A 14,880-nucleotide genomic window follows, 5' to 3' on the forward strand; every position below is an offset into this window, starting at 1 on the left:
CATTTTCCCAGATAGAACACCTGGGAATTTTTGCTAGTGATGCAGAGATTTCAAACATTGATACTATGAAGTAATTTTGCTCTGTGTGTATTTTTTTAAATAAATATTGCAGATATTTAAAAATATAAATTAAGGAAATGCTCTTGGAATTCAATTTTAAAGTGGTAACTAAAAAAAAATTATTAAATCATACCTCTGTAATTTAGTTAATAATTCCACTACATTTCTTTAACATAAACTTGATAGCTGTTTTCCAGTTATATTTTAGTCTCTCTCTCACTCTCCTTGATTAAACATTATGCAGCAATATATGGCAGTGCAAAACTCTGAGTTGTAATGATAATTGTAATTCATTAAATATTGATCAAATTAAATCTAAAATTGCTTGGATGCCATATATGTCTGCTAAATATAAAACAAAATTCTATAATATGCAAATAACTTAGTAGCTGTATACATAAACTAATAAAACAAAAATATGAGTGCATAATAATATTCTCAGTAAGAAAAAAAATACTTACATTAAAAACTAATTTGAACAAGATGATTATCCCTGATATTGCCCTTGAAAGCCTGCCATTTGACTGCTGTCACCAGCAGCTTAATTCAGAATACAGCGGTAAGTTTCTTTTTTAACAAAAACTTACATAAAGGTTTCATCTGCACTTTGGACTTAGTAACTGCATATCAAACATCTGAGTTTTGCAGGCTAGAGGCCTCCATGTACCATTACATATAGAAAACTGCCACTGTTTCAAATTTTCAAGCAATCGTTGTACCTTCCTGCCAGATAAACACTGGATCCAAGGCCCACGGAGCAAAGATGCTCCTGCTGCTTGCATTTTGACCAGGCTGTTGAGCTTCAAGCTGCACATTTCGTACTACCCTCAGCAGCCACTGATGCTAGTAGGAAAACCTAAGCAGGAACAGAGGATTTTAGCATCGCTGTGGGCTGGACCTCCGTTTCTTAGTTCTATTTAGGTTTCTACACTATTAAGATTTTAAAGGGTTGGAGGTGCTGATTAACTTAGCACCAATATAGCTGAAATGCCTCACACATAAACTGTTAGGGATGTTTTTCCTACTCCATTCCTCACTGAACTGCTTCCATGCCTCAGGCTACTAGGGCAGTACTGGCATTCCCATGGGATTTACCAACCAGTGAGAACCCTCCAGCTTCCACCTTGACTCACAAAGAAGGTATAACCATCTACACATTGGCACTTGAGACAAGCTGGTCCAGGAGGCTGCTGAGGAGGTTTTCCTAGGGGCTGAGAAATGTTTCCACAACAGAGAAATTAATCCCATCCCATTAAACAGCAGCTGTGTGTTTATCATGCCTTCATCCACCTTGCTTGCATGTAAGTATTGGAAGGTCATATTTTTCCTTTTCCCACATTTTTTTAATTACCTTGTTATCTAAAGATTATTTAGCCTTTCATAATTTAAAGCCCTAAGTGAAACCCCACTGAGATCTTAGTGTCATGACAGAATTATGGATATAGTTGCTTAACACCCTTTATTGTAAACATTTCTACAGGTTTTCCAGATACATTTCTTACTGGCCTTAAAAAGCGATAAATAATAGAATTAATATACTGTCTAATTTGTATTACTCAGGAGTTTATGATTTTCTTTTCTTTTTTGAAAGGTTGTTCACATAAACACACATTGCCCAGAAAAAGAATGCCGTGGGGAACAGTTGTCTGTCATGGCAACTTTGGAAATAAGGAAATTTGAGCTGACATAATTCCATACTGTGAAAATTATACCAGGTGGTTGATGGAATTGAATGTGTTGTTGGCAGTTTGACTTTGAGGCAGCTGGAGCAAGTGAGTGGTTAAGGGTTAATTCAGGTTACATGCCTGTTAACTCAGGTATGCCCTGCTGAGCCCTTTGCTAGGCACCAGCAAATCTTCCCTTCAGAAAAGGAACTCCACAAAGGAGGAAGCACCTTCACAGGATGGATGGGCTGATAGGAAGCTAATCACGGGCAAAGAGCTCAGCAAAACTAAGGGAAAGGTAATTCCAGCAAGGGAAGATGGTAACCACCGACTCGAGAAAACCCCCAGACCCAAAAGAAGTTGACACTGAGCATATGGACTAATTAACATGAGAAGCAAGAGAATTATTTGACAAATGGAAAACAGAGTACTAAGCAATGAAGGAGTTGGGCAACTTGTAACCAATGAAGGCTCATGTCTTTGTACTAAACTGTATATATAGTATAAAGTTCTGGCAATCAGGGAGCTATGCATTGGCAGGTTACCAGCTAGCTCCCTACTTTGCGCAGACTAGAATAAAGAAATAAGGAATGCCTTGCCTAGGTGTGTGAATTGGTGCTGCGCACTGGGTAACAAACCCACCTATGGGACAACAAAAATATCTGAGACTTTTTTGTCATAATGTCAATGCAGAACTAAAACAAAGATAGACAGGAAATTTGGGTGGTTCTTTCTTTTTCAGAAAGTTACCAAAGTTCCATGGACTACAGAAGGTTTCCATTAAGCAGGTCACCAATTCAATAAGCCACTACTTTGGACAAAAGTTAGCCAGTCACCTCTTATGAGTTATTGTTGGCAAGTTCATGAAATAAGGTCTTAAATACAGTTTTAATAGAAAAAGAAGGAAAATACAAGAATCCAAATCTACTACTGTACAACAGGCACCACACAAACCCAGAACATCTATGGCTGACCCATTTCATTTTTACCTGCAATGGTAGGTGCTGCATTCTATTCCCAATTTATTTCATTATAAAGGTACAACATGAAGCATGCTGATAATAGTTATATTCAGTACTTTTATCCTTATTTGCATTTGTTCTTATTTAGGGATGTATAGCATGTTTGACTTGATGTGTGGGAAAGAACATCTTTTGTGCATTTGATGCTGATTTTAATGCTTACTGCACTCTTGGTAAATTCAGACATGGCACAAGGCCCCATATACTCTGAGTCCAGACACTTCACCCTCATGTTTTCTTCACAGGCAGTTCAAATTCATGTTCCCTGCAAGCCCTACCCAGACTTTCAGCAAGGGCTATGGCCATCTGGTCTGCCCAACATCAGATGTGTAACGCAGGACAAGTCACTCTTCACCCAGTCTCCGTGAGGTTCCAGCAGGCAGCGAGTCTGGTCTTCAGCCCCACATGGGAAGGACAAGATGTCTAATAACATTATTTGGAAAGGAGGTTGATATATGAAAACTCTCAAACGTCCCAGAAAAAAATGTACTGGCCACTTATTTTGGCCATGGTTCAACTCATTTTTAAATTTGTTAATAACCTTGAGCAAATGCTTTGTTATTTGGGGATGTTTTGGATTTGTTGTTAGGGTTTTGGTTTGTTTGTTTGGTATTTTTTTCCCTAAGTAAAGATAATTGTGAGATTTTAAGCAAAAGCAGCTCATGTCAAGGATTTTGAAGGGAGTCAGATGGGCAGGGATGCTTTGTCAGCACCTGGTATAAAGAGAGACCTCAGTAAACAAGACCCCACAGGCATGCTGTAGAGATTTCATTTACATTGCATGTTCTACATAACTGGGGCATGTCCGGTAATGATAGATAGTTTTGTAAAGCTGAGGGACTTCTTATGAATTCTAGTATTGCAGAAAGAAGGAGCAAACCAGGGAGCAGACGGGCTGGCAGGGCTGAGCAGCCAAGCACATGCAGCAGGGGTGGCTGATGAAGAACACAAATAGTAGGAAAGATCAGCAATGCGATGTGAATGGTGAACCAATTTGGTAAGACAAGCTTGACAGTGGGAACGACAAGCAGATACACAAAGACCAAGAGCTGCTGAGAGCAAAACACTTAACTTTAGCAAAAGAGCAGCTCTGGTGAGATCTCCTTTCTAGCAGCCTACAGCTGTTGAAACTCAGCAATTTCCTAAACTTTGTATGTGTTTCATTGAGAAACTTAAAGAATCAGTTCAGTTTATTCTCCTGCAGTTATTGTCACCAACTTTGTGTGTGCAGCAGAGCACAAACCAACTGTCAAGATCTACAAACCTTCCAGATTTGGAGACAAACTTGAGCATCCACAATCAATTTTAACACAGATTTAGCACCAGGAGACGTAATAATAGGACATCAAGAAATAAATGCTTACTTGAGAAATTATTTTAACAACTAAATCAATTGGTTATAACACAAAATTTGACAGAGGTGTGACTATGACAAACTTGTCATGTACCTTGAACAAGCCAGAGGACAAGAGGGTAACACCAACACAGAGGTAGTACACCAGATATCTGTCCAATGACTTGAGCAAGACTGTTTTATTTTTCAGATTGAAATTTATACGAAGAAGCAGCAATCCAACTTGTTTTTCAGAACAATAGTTTATCACACAACAGAAAGGTGAGTACTTATTTTCCCTAAGTAATTTCATTTCTGATAGTTAGTATGCCACAGCACTTATGGACTACTTCCACAAACCAGAGAGCAAAGTCACTGATGCTCAAAAGAGTTTGCTATGGTTAAATCAATAGATAGACCAAACATCATCAATATAGTCCTTGTGCACCAGGGTTCATTCATTTACAGGTAAGTAAGAAAAATGATTACTGACCAAGTCAGCTGCATGGTCCTTAAAGTGTCTAAGAAAGAGTGGGATACTAAGAGGAAAACTGTTACACTAGTCAAAAACTAGTATTCATTTTAAAAGACTGAAAATCGAGAGTAAATGTCTCCAATTGGGAATTTATACCAGAAATATTGTCTGAAATCAACACCTTTCTCACATGACAACCAAAGACTCTACAACAAGTTCAAAGGTTCACAACCTAAAGATGATGATTCCAACTCAAAATAGGTGCTCCCTTGCTGTTCAGTAGGTGTTGGTGCATCTACCAGCCTCAGGATGGCACTAAGGAAATAAAAGAAAGTTCGGAGCAACATTCATCCTGGCGGTAGTCAGTAGCATGGCAGACAGGCAGTTTTATGTTGTGCTAAATTTTCACAACTATGTTGTATTTCTTTCCTCCCTCTGTGAAATAATGACACCCATAAAAACTTGGACTGAAAGATTATCTAAAATTACTAAAGAAAAATGTAATTTAAGAGGAAAAAAATAGAGTACTAGCAATGTGTAGCAAAGTGTTACGAAAACAAGCAGATGTTTTCACTGAGACTCCCAGCTTCAACATGTGCTATTATTTTTTAGAATTCATTATTTTTCCACATTCTTATTAATTTTATATATGATATCTTCGATGTAACTACTTAGAAATGTTCGGATTTATGTCATAAAGTCCTAAAAACTGTAGCTGGAGTCACTATAACAAAATGTATCTCAATGAACAATTAAATTTAATTTTATTGTTTCCAGATAAATAGGAGGTTATTATTACAAAGAAGTTGTGGATTATGAATAAAATCAAGACTGCTACTTGTCTTTGTTGTTACACATTACAGTTGTTGTACAGTTATTTTTAAGTTTAATTGTACACAATGGGAAATAGGATATCTAACAGAAATTGAACATGATTAAATAAGATTTTTCAGTAGGCTAAGTTACAGAGCCTGATTCTTATTTACACCATGGTCTTCTCATTTTATACTGACAATAGATGTAATACATAGTATAACAGATGCTCAAATACTGGTATAAATTATACTTACACAAATTACAAGCCTGTTTAATATGGGGGTAAATCATCTAATAGATTGCAGAAGCTGAAAATCTCATTTGTGTTAAAAAGCCTTCAGATAATAGAGGACCAAGAAATGGCTTATAATCAGTTAAATTATTGTATGCTATATTAAGAACATGGACATATGACAAAAACTTCAGCTGGCAGGGTGTAATTAAGGAAAGATAGTATCTTTATCAGCCTTGTTTAAGAAAATGAAACAACAAATAATGATGAAATAAGTATTAGTGTAATCAGTATAAAAGCAAATAATTTCCATCAAAAATTGAGGCAAATTTTTGTTACCAAAGCTCTCCACTAAAACAACTCGGCCTTTCCTCTTGCTGGTGGCGAACCCAATGCTGTCACCCACGACTGAGGCCACCTGCTGCCCACATGTCCCCAAGAAGAACCACAGCTTCAGAATTAGAGATGAAATAGAGCTTTTGGTTTTTTAAAATAATGAAAAATAGCCAGACTGGCATGGGAAGGCCAGCACATGTTTCAGCCCACAAAGTGGAAAGTTTGAACAGCAGTTTACAGCAAGGCTGAACTAACTTTCCCCAAGTGTCTTGAAACGGTGCATGCAAAGCTGCCACAAGAGGCTTGGGAGCTGAGTGAGGATGTATTGGGAATGCATCAACGCACATAATTTAGATGATATATCAATGTGACACACAGATGGAGGAGTCCTAATTGCATGCCAATAAGGAAAGAAGGTCTGCCTATAAATTTTCATACTAGGAATAATATTCTTTTTAATTTTATATGTTACTTTGAAAACTATATAAAAAACCCTCTATTAAACTCTATTATACTGTCTTAGACATAGATTATATTTCAATGGAACCCTATTAAAGGTAATAAATTACCTTCTATAGAGTTTATTAGTTATTAATAGTTAATTTTTTCAGGTCTTTCTGAAGTGATCTTATGAAAAAAGATAATAAGTAGTTACATCAATAACACCTGTCTACTCCTACATGTCTACTAAACTTCATAACTTGAATAATTTTCAAATGCATTACCTGTATATGTTCAACCTACTCCAATGTTCACGTTAAGAATTTAAGTGCTCTAATCACATAGTAAATGCTACACTATTGTCTGTTACTTCCTTTATTGTTAGACAATTGTTAGAAAATTAAGAGGCCTCAGAAAAGAAACCTTTTTATTAAAGGTCACCTTTATTAATAGCAGAGATTATCTCACCAGGTTATCAATGTTCAACATCTTTGTTTTGATTAAACATCACTCTAACATGCAATGACTATAAAACAAGCTTTTCCAAGTTATCTTTCTGTGGCTAACAGATATACATTCTTAAATATAGTTAATGGCAGGGTGGAACCATTTGTTTTATCCGAGTTTTCCAAAGCCACAGTATTGTGACATGTAGGGTGATAAATGGGTGCCATTGATGTTAAGTAAGCATTTATGTCCTGGGAAAGTACTGTTTTCTGTTTTTCATTCACTGTAGTCTAAGAGTCTAATGGCAGGCAGGTAATCTAACATCCATTAAATGTGTAAATTATGTAGTCATTTACAGACATGAAACAGTAGACAAATCTGTTAAGCACTTGGGTAAGACCATAATTTGAAAGCCATGACATTATCAAACCTTTCCACAGTTCACCACAGCTAATGCATTCAAATCCAACACAGTAAATTTGTTAATGCTGTCAAATACAGTTTATTTGACACTGCTTATCTGCCAGGGGCAAATGTTTACATTATCACTCCTTCTGAGACATCCCTTTGGTTTCACTGGGAGGAGGGATGTTGGCCTTGTAGCAGGGAACAGAAATACCTGAAATTATAGCATTTTTCAGAAGAAAGAAAAAAAAGGACCTTTTTTCAGTTTTACTCTCCATTAGCAAGTTAGTTACAAATTCTGACAGAGGAAGGCTCAGTGATTTAAACAACATTTCAATCATTAATCACTCAAAATTTTATATAAGAGAGCTGAGAGTTGCATGAGAAAGAACGAGGATGGAACTGAAGCCAGTACACAAGTATGTAATGCTCTCAAGCATCTGGGGGATTGGTAACACTTCCATTTTTACATGCTTCTCCAAGTCATTGTTTTAAACTCATAGCAAGACAAATGTTTCAAGGTTTCTATTCCTTATGTAAGCTGGATTAATACAAGAATGTTTCATTTTTAAAATCCAGTTTTTAAAATTATACTACATTTTCAGCAACCTTGAAAAACCTAGAGTAGTTGTCATTCCTTCCAGTATATTACTGCAAGTCTGAATAAAAAATCAGCTATCTAATTCATCTAGTACGGGGCCTTGAGAGACAGGAAAAGATAGTTCTGTGCCAAAGTGTTATTCTCTCTGGTCAGCTTGGGCATCTCTAGCCTGTGCTAGATTTGCCATGTAAAGATACCCGTTAGTTTCAGTGCCATCTTATGACTCTCCTCCTTCCTTTCACTCAGTATACAGGCTACATCGTAGCAGGTTATAATTTTCTCAGTTATCTAAAATACACAACTTTTTCCATCTGTTCAGATTAGCAGCCAAGATTGCATCCCTTATGGTAGCTAAAGCAAATTCCCACTGTCTGGTATTTCCAACACATACCTCACAAATACATTGGCATTGACTTTGTAATCCTGTTGTCTGCAAGATTGTTACAATATTTTACAATCATAGCAAATATCCATAATAAATACATCTCATCAAGCTCACAATCTCCACTTGACTTTGGTCCACATTTGAAATCAATAGTCTAGGTGCTGCTTCTGCATTAGAATACTCATCCAAGTACCTCTAAGCTTATCCAAGTACCCCTATGCAATCCCAGAAGCCTATGCTGCTACCATGACTATGATTTTTTTCTTATTTATGTGTGGGGCTTTCTGGCTTTGGGGTTGGGCATTGTTTTGCTCTTGAATGAAAGTGAATAGGGGTAAGCAAATGCAGTTTCAGAACTGAATGTGAATCAGGGTTTCAGAACTGAATTTGGATCAGGGTACAAATTTCTCCTCAGATACTCACATCAAAGGTTTCCTTTCCCAGCAAAGTATTACCTTTTGAACAAGATGTTGCACTTTTGGTAGAATGGTGTCAACTCCAGTTTTAGCTCCTTGCTATTCAATGCATAAAAGTATGTGTGGATCCATAAAAAAATCCCACACTCACTACAAGTTCTGGAGCCTGAGCTGCCAAAAGCATTACCAATGATGTAACCACCTCTGTAACCTTGAGCTTAGCACAGGATTGTGATGCCATGGGCCTTCCACAAAAAGTGGGCTTCTAGTGGACATGACTTAGCTACTGACTCCCAAGGACTCTAGAGAAGATCAGAGGTCCTCAGTACATTTTAGATAAAATACAAATCACTATTCTTGATATACCAGGACATATCATGAGCTGCTTTCTCAGAATGCTCTCCAAAGATCTCACTCTATTACAAACCTGATGTTCTTCCTCATTTCTTGCCATTTGAAAGTAACTAGTATAAAAATAATTCAAAAGGACTGACTAAACATGTAAAGATCCTTCTTGTTTGCTGTCTATTAAAAAAGATCCCCAGCAGACCTACTTCAAAAGAAAAAGCAACTCTACATCATTAACCTGCACAGAAAGTGTTCTCTAGGAGAACAGAAGCTATTACATTAGCGGGCAATTAAAGCCCTCAGATATGTTTCATACTATATTCCATGCACGTGCCAATATCAAGCATCTGCCAGATAGCAGGTGGTTTGTAAATCATTATCTTTTCAAATTATGTTGCTAATGGCATGTGTGAAATGACTGAAAAATTACATGTTTCCTCTTCTCCATCATTAAAATAAAATAAATTGCTGCAGTACATTATCTAAAGCTCAAAAGCCATAAAGCACTGGCAAACCTGGTTTTCCCATTTTCCACCCTACTCCGTTAGCATTGCTTCCCCCGTTAATGGTGGACAACGCAGTCTGTGATATTTGACTATTAGTACTTCCCTTTACTGCAAATAACTAAACACATCATCCAAAAGCATCAGCATCAACTAGTTCTCAAATGGCGCACAGTCTATTAATTAGGAACAATCAGCCAATTCTTTGACCAGTATTGACAGATAGGACAGTCTGGCTATAAAAATAGTGAAAGATTCCTGTAACAATGTATGGACATAAATGGAAAAACAACCCCAAAATCATTGTTAACTATCATTTTTATTTTACTGCGGAATGGCAAAGACCCTAATTATTCAAATACCAAAGGTATTGGGTTGGTGTGGCAAGGGTTTGGTAGCAGGGCCCCATCCCTGCACTGCGCGGGGGAGGAGGCAGAGGGACGAGGGGTGGTGGGAAGGAGTTTTAAGATTTAGTTTTATTTCTCACTATCGTACTCTGATTTGACTGGTAATAAATTAAGCTGATTTCCCCAAGTTGAGTCTGTTTGGTCGATGACAGCAACTGCTGAGTGATCTCCCTGCCCCCCCGCACCCCACCAGCCTTTCCTTACATTTTCTCCCCCCGGCCCAGCTGAGGAGGGGGGGAATGGAGCAGGTTTGGTGGGGACCTGGCATCCAGCCTGGGTCAGGCCACCACACTAAAATACAGACAAATCTCCTGGGTTTTTTAATCATGCTTCAGTTCAGAGCTCACAGTGACTGCTCGCTCCTAGTTCTTAGTACAACCTGGCAAGTTAGAAATTTACCTTCTTTTCTTCAAGCTTAGTGTAGACAGCATGTGGTGTGCAAACATTTGTCCTTCCAAGTTGCAATGACAACAGCTCAAGCTTTTGAGGATAAAGCACTTTTACAAGTCCTTGTTTTGGCTGCCCAGATGCTGAGCCTGGTGGCTTTTGTTCTACTTTTCCAGACCAGCATACCCACCACAGCCTGCTGGGCGGTACAGGTATCTGAAAGCAGAAGGGATGCAATGAGGACTGTTCTGTTCCTCTTCTTCCAGAGAAAAAACATTTCTGTGGCCACAGATATCCTGGCTGAAACCAGCTGCTAGCTCAGAGGGAAAGGTCACTTTCGGCTTTACCAAGTGAGTATGATGCTTGGAAATCTGGTTTATACCCTATATAAACATATAGACAAAGGGAGAAACCTACAGCCCTTGTATCCACTCCATTCAGAAATGACCTGAAAACAAGTAATCTTTAAATAAGTGGTTTTCATAATCTCCCCATACTACAAATGAAAGTGGTAGAAAGGACACAGGCCCTATCATAAAATCAGGTAGCCAGCAGTTAAGGATTTGGATAGCAGGCTGACTTGATTTTTGTGCTGGAAAAGTCTCCTGAAATAAATTAAGCAAGACAGTTCACATTTTTGTCCATGCTAATTTTATACCACTTCTATTAAATGAATAGTTGCTTCAGAAATTCAGACTGTTTCCAGATCCTGAGTATTCTAGGTGATTCGAGACTTCCAGATATTTTACATCAAGATAACTGCCAGTTAAAATGACGGATGAGCAATGCAAACGTGTTCGTAAGTATTGGAGGATAGCTGTTAACATGCTCTAGCTCAGTAGCCTTCTGGCACAGCTAATAAAGACAAAACAATAGGGAAGATTTACTATAGAAAGTAACTGTAAACAAGGCACTAGTCACTGAAAAAAAGAGTACTGCAGTGCAGACACAAACTCAAGTACCATGCAATTCAGGGATATTTCTATTTTGCTACTAAAACAAACATATAAAAATCATAGCCAATTTAAACTAGATTTTTTTTTTCATTTTAGACGAGAGGATCAGTACCTTAGAAAAGCCTTGCAGTTTCCAAGGACTTCATACAGATCTCACACTGTGAATTAAAATACCATAGCACCGTCACTGATTACTATTATATTTTGTCTGCGTCCATCCTTTATTGCCTTTCCCATATTACCTGGTAGCATCAAAAGTTCTGCTTCATTTACTTTAATCAAAACTTCCCCGCAAATATCTCTAGTTAGTATTTAGTCTAAATGAAGCACCTCATCAAAATCTCTAATGATTCCACTAAACACACCCCACCCAGCTGAAAGGCAAGTAACAGCAAAACCACAAAATTAGAATAATAAATCACAGAGAACGGGATTTCTCCTAAATATTTCCAGCTTCATTAATTATGAGAGCCTTATCCAAGCCTGCTGAAGTCTTCAGTGAGTTTTAGAGTATAGCCATGTCAATGGTTCTCAGGTCACCTGCATCACTGTACATATTGAATTATTTACCTGGAAGGCACAAAACAGTTCAATATCAGAAGTAACTTGTTTAAGAGGTTTCTGCCATGCTTGGATTGAACTTTCCTGACTATAAACTCAAGTTAATTGTGGCCAAAGACTTCTGAATTATTTTCTTCACATTGTTATAATAGAGGAGGGTGGATGACCAGTTCAGTATTTGCACCATAACCAAAACAAGTACCTGCAAATTGCAGATCTGTTTTGTTTCTACAGAGCCTTTACCACAAAGGCCCAGATGAATGGTGATGAACGATGTACGTGATGACAAACAGTGTATGCACATCTGGGTTCAAGCATGGAGATACTCTGTTTTAAGCACATGTATATGATCCAGCAATACCAGAAGAGGCCATAACCCTTTCAAAACCCATGAACCAAAAAATCTGAACTGGAAATGTAAATGGAAGATTCAGGGGAAAAATAAAAATCTTTAAGAGATCTTGCCAGTAAGACAGCTAACGTTGCAATGTTAATCAGTTCCTTTTAACTCTTGCTCTAGCATGCTGTTAGCAGATGTACTAATACTGTACATGCTTTGTTTAAGATGCACCCCCCCTAACCACTCTTCTTATACCCATATACAATGCTGACAGGAGCAGTGGTGTTTCCAGCACAGCTGGTGTTGTGTAGGTCGGCAATATATCAGATTTCAGCATGTTAGTTATAACCTATTCAGACAGTCTCGTCTGCATTTCTGCTGTGTACAAAATTAACCTTAATTTCCCATCTAGGGTTGTAATTTAATCTTGTTGATTACATTAAGGAGCTGTCCTTCACAGTTAATGACAGATACAAATACGTAGTATAGACTATAGATCTCAGATAAAAGATTTTAAAATTATTTAGTAGCTTTAACTCCAGGGAGATTCTTTAAAAAAATAGATTTTGTTTTCAGAAAGCAGTAATTTCAGAGGACAAGTAGTTAAAGATGACATTTTTAGTGGTGTTTACCTAACTAAAGATGCAAAGATATTTTAAGGTAGGAACTTGTTAAGCTTTTCCAGAATATCTAAATTTGCATCTTTATTCATGTAAGCACTTGTAGAATTTCCTCCTCTGTCATGTTTGAAAACGTAATTTCAACTCCTCATTTGCTCAGGCTTTCTGAAACAGGTACCTGCTGTGAAGAATGCCTGTAAAGCAGTTTAAAAGGTAGTTACATAAAATAAAATGCATAATGCTATAACAAGTACACTGAGATTGTTATTTAATCTGAAATCACTTTTGGCATTAAAATGTTAGAAATAGTTTCAAATTCCTGTGTGTTCAAGATGGAAGGTGCCTTATTAAGATTTTCCTATTCATCACTACAGCAAGTGAGAGTCCCTGATGGTTGTGTTAAGCATAGTGATTAACACATTTTGGTGCAACTAATGGCCACGTTGCACTTGTTTCAGGCTACAACCTTCCCTCCTGTCTATCTGAAATTTTCTTAAAAGAAGCAGAGAATGGAAAAAGAGCACAGGAATAATCTCATCAATGACCATATCTACTCCAAAGTCAGACAGTTTTCTCCAGTGGGTAGCAGAAAAGGTACAAGAGGCCAGGAGTTGTGGGGAAGCCCTTAAAATGCATCACATGAGGAGCAGTGCAGTCCGTTTTCATCATACTTCACTCACACTATACTTACTCCGCTTGCTAAAAGTTATAGAAATAACTGCAAACAGAAGTGGGCACTGCAAGCGAACCTCTGCTTCACAATTCTAAGCTGGTATCATTCTTATTACTCCAAGATCATGAACTTTACAGACGACTCCTTGCTTCTAATACTACATTTGGAGCCTTCTGCTCAGCTTGCCAGAGTTCATCCTAGATGCTCTCCAAAATGCATTCTAGGCAGAGTTTTCATTAAGGTCTACATGAAGCAGATGAAAATGAAAGACTGAAAACATTTTTTTTTTTCTGAAATAGGGCAGAGTTTGATCCTTGGACTGCAGAAGGTATCAAGTTTCAGGATTAAAACATGACCCAGAAAAAAACACATTCTTTGTTACCAAAACCTAAAGAGTAGTCTTGTTGCTATAATTGAAGGGCACCTCTAGTTTGGGTTTCTTTTTTAAATTTTAATCTACAAGTCCCTCATCCACCTAAAAAATGGTGTAGAACCATATTTGCACATTAATAGATACCAGCAGCACCTTCATATTGCTCCACTCTTTCCAAATTAGCTAAAACTTTACTTCTTCGATTAATTCATCCACTGTAAAATGTTAATCTGAGTTCCATTTCTCCTAGTAAAAGCCAATGAAAAATTTCACCTTCTTTCACTCTAAGGAGAGCTATCTCCCATGCATCCAGCTTCTCCTCCAATCTCACTGCTGAAATTGAAGTCATGCTAGCCAAGAGCTGTATGACCAGCTTTATTCACAGGAATAAAATGATGGGGGTGGTGCAACCCTCATCTTCCCACCAATCTGCTCCAGGACAGTTACAGAGATTATCACCTTGTTACCTCATTAAGGTCAATGGGAATTAAGTTAATGGCAAGATGTGAGGGATGCACTCCACCCCTTAGCCAAACTAGCAGTAGCATGGTACAGGCTCCCAAGGAGGTAACGGCCTGAGCCATAGCCAGGCCAAGAACTCCTCTAGCAAACCCACAAAGGAGCAGAGTGACAATCAGCATTGATGCATGTGGGCTTGGAACACCAATCATGCTATTAACACATGAATAGTGGGTGGCTTTTCCAAAACCCATTTATCAAGGAACAGAGAAAGTTGTCTTATGCATACCTTTCCCATTGTAGCAATTTGACTATAAGCCAACAAATATGACAAATATGAGAGCTTAATGAGCCTTCCCTGAGCTCTCCACACTAGGCAGTGCAGCTGTATGGTGATACCTCTCCTTGAGGTGGGACGCCTCTCAGGGTTGCTCCTTGAGGCAGAGAGACCTTTTACCAATGACAGATCTTTGGATGAGTACAATTTCAGTTCTCCCTAAATTGCAACTGGACTGCACGCCAGGTGACTGTACCCTTGAGCAGGGACACATCTCAAGGTTTGAGATTCCTTATCTGAGACTAAGAGATCCTTACCCAAGGTGGAGACACCCTTTACTCGC

General features: G+C 38.0%; 1 long non-coding RNA gene across 1 annotated transcript in view; it reads right to left on the reverse strand.

Annotated features, from left to right (window-relative positions):
• The window catches only part of LOC129737192 (uncharacterized), a 101,847-nt gene that overhangs the window by 62,571 nt on the left and 24,396 nt on the right, over positions 1-14,880 (reverse strand). The gene's annotated exons all lie outside the window — the stretch shown is intronic.

The sequence above is a fragment of the Falco cherrug genome, chromosome 12 (assembly GCF_023634085.1).
Source record: "Falco cherrug isolate bFalChe1 chromosome 12, bFalChe1.pri, whole genome shotgun sequence".
NCBI lineage: Eukaryota > Metazoa > Chordata > Aves > Falconiformes > Falconidae > Falco > Falco cherrug.